Raw genomic sequence first — 2,724 nt, forward strand, 5'->3', positions numbered from 1 at the left:
GCTCCTTGATAATCATTTCCAAACAAATATTTTCAAGTAAACGTATAAGAAAAATCACATCAAGTAGTAGATGATTTATAAGCAAATGTAGATGTCTGGGGACACTATTATGAAAATTTGAGTTAAAGATATTCAGAGTAGAGTCTGCCTTTAGAAAATGTATCACGGAAAATTTCATAAAACTGTGAGATTAAGAATCGTGAATCACACCCCTGCCCTGGCAATGGGCAAAAGACACTTTGTTGTTAGTGTTCTTGTATCAGTTAGGGGCATAGTAGGTGGCAGTCCTACTATGTTCATCCTAGCTTGATGCCTGGTTTGGTGGCCAAAGCTGTCTTATGCCTAGGACTCATAAAAATCAAATCTAGCCTGGGAAGAAGAAGCCAGAGACCTGCTGATCAGCTTGCCACCCACAGACCTGGCTTCCAGTGTACAGTACAGGTAGACCTAGCTAGACACCCATTTGCTGCCATGCCATGCAGAATGGATGGAGGATGTCACCCAGGGGCCCTCCAGCCTGCCAGCCTGCAGTGGGAGCCACCACAATGTACAAATATGTGGTGGACAGATGGGAGAGAAAGAAGTGGAGCAGCTTGAGCTTTATGACGAGAGATGGAACTAGAGACTCGAGGGTGGAGAGTGGGGTCAGCCCCACTACCACCCAGCCAGAGCTGCCACTGAGGGCTGTATGTGAATCTATGGCTGTGCAGTAGCAGGAGATGGTATTGATGTCCACTCATATCACCCTTAGAGAACATTGGGATGTCCCTAGTCAGGATGGCTGCTGGGGATCATGTAGATGTCCAGATGTAGAACTGGACCTCCCCCAGCTCGCCCTCGTAGTGCAAATAAGGGAGAGCTGACCAGCTCTGTTACACACTACAGCTCCAACGATGAGATGTTTTCTATGCTTGGTTTTATTGTTTGTTGTTTGTGAGTTTGGTTTCTTTAGGGGGAGAGGTTGCAAGGGCAAAGGGTGGATATGAAGAAACAGGGTGATGAGTGGGACTGGGGTGTATGATGTGAAACTCAAAGAATCAATAAAAAGTTTTTTAAAAAAGAATTGCGAGCAGGGAGATGGTGGCACACGCCTTTAATCCCAGCACTCTGGGAGGCAGAGGCAGGCAGATTTCTGAGTTCAAGGCCATCCTGGTCTACAGAGTGAGTTCCAGGACAGCCAGGGCTACACAGAGAAACCCTGTCTCGGGGAAAAAAAACAAATCCAAAAAACCAAAAAAAAAAAAAAAAAAAAAAAAAAAAAAAAGAATTGTGACTCTATTTTACATGCAATCCAGTGCTTTATCCGCTATTAAAAGTGTGAGAAAAATCTTGTCCACCTATTAGTTACCAATAAAGCCTCTGTAAAACATGAGGCAATTATGCCCTATCCATCCAGCTATACCCCATAAATATATACAATTATAACCCGCCATTTAAAAATACAACAAAACTTTAAAGAGTTCTCAATGAAAATTTAAAGTCAGCAAGCACTTAAACAGTAAAGCTATGCCAGTGACCAAAAGTTCATTAGACACATGGATGAGATTAAAAAAAAAAATTGGTTTCAGGCCAGCATATGCTTTGTAAAAAGGCCTTCCTCTAAAATAATTCCAGAATTTGGTCCTCTATGCTCCTTCCTGCAGCAAGAGTGAGCATAAAAGGTGGATGTTGCATAGGTCCTGGGTTTCATATGAAATCCTCTAGGACTTTCTTACTGCACCTCACCTACTCCTCTGTCTCCCTGTGGTCCTGTTCTCTTACTGAGCTCTGGCCTTCGTTCACTGTCTTTTAAAAACATGTCTACTTTTACAGCCAATCACTTCTAGTTTCTCACATCTTCTCAAGTCTTCACCTAACTGGCTTCTTCCTTTCCTTTGGATCCCAGCAAAAACATCACTACTTCCGAGATGTTCTCCCAGGTTTCTCAGTTTACTGCCCATAGTCCTTGTCTATCACCTGGCCCTGTTTGTTTCTCAAATGGAGCATGTCACAGTGTAACTTATCTTGGTCATTTGTTTGGAATCATCTTTACGTTGTGTCCTTTCCTAGATTGCATAGTCTCCCCTGCATTTGTTTTTCGTATGTAATGATCTGCCCTAAAACCTATAGGTCTTCTCATCACTTATTTAATTATGCATGATTTTGTGAGTTAGCCAGTTGATCTGGGCTTGTGCATACATGTGCTGTCAGCCTGGGCCAGCTGAGACTGGCTGGTTTATTATGGCCTCTGTGGAGAGGGCTGGATCATAGGGGCCTTCTCTGCCTGTGCTCCTGCCCTCTAGTAGATTCACCAGAGACAGAGTCACCTGGTAGCTATTGTGTTCCAAGAGCTTGGCCTCTAAGTAAGGAATTGAAGCATCACTTCTGCTGCATACCTTTGGTCTAACAAGTCAAAGACCAGCCGAAGTTCAAGGGTACAGAAATAGACTCTACCACACCACTGGAGGGGTTACAGAATGTTGGTGGCCACCATTGCATGTTAGCACTGTCTCACCAGATCACAGCTTCATGGGAATAGGGCCTTGCTCCTGCTCCATAGACTGGTGTTTGGAAAATACTACTCCAAAGCCTGGGACTGGGCTATATTCTGGTCAATCCCATATCCAATTCTCACTTTGGTTTAAGTTATTCAAGATGTGGCAATTCTGCCTTTCCCATTAACCTCCTCTGGAATGCAACCACCAACTGAGAAACTGTCGCTTTAGAGAAAAATTACCCAAGCTG

At 43.8% G+C, this 2,724-nt stretch overlaps 1 non-coding gene across 1 annotated transcript; it reads left to right on the top strand.

Annotated features, from left to right (window-relative positions):
• Positions 1-213: 213 nt before the first annotated feature.
• Positions 214-355, top strand: LOC127675906 (small nucleolar RNA SNORA48). Its single transcript, XR_007975586.1, has one exon. It is a non-coding gene; the product is annotated as a small nucleolar RNA SNORA48 (small nucleolar RNA).
• The last annotated feature ends 2,369 nt before the right edge of the window (positions 356-2,724 follow it).

This window comes from Apodemus sylvaticus, chromosome X, assembly GCF_947179515.1.
Source record: "Apodemus sylvaticus chromosome X, mApoSyl1.1, whole genome shotgun sequence".
Lineage (NCBI taxonomy): Eukaryota > Metazoa > Chordata > Mammalia > Rodentia > Muridae > Apodemus > Apodemus sylvaticus.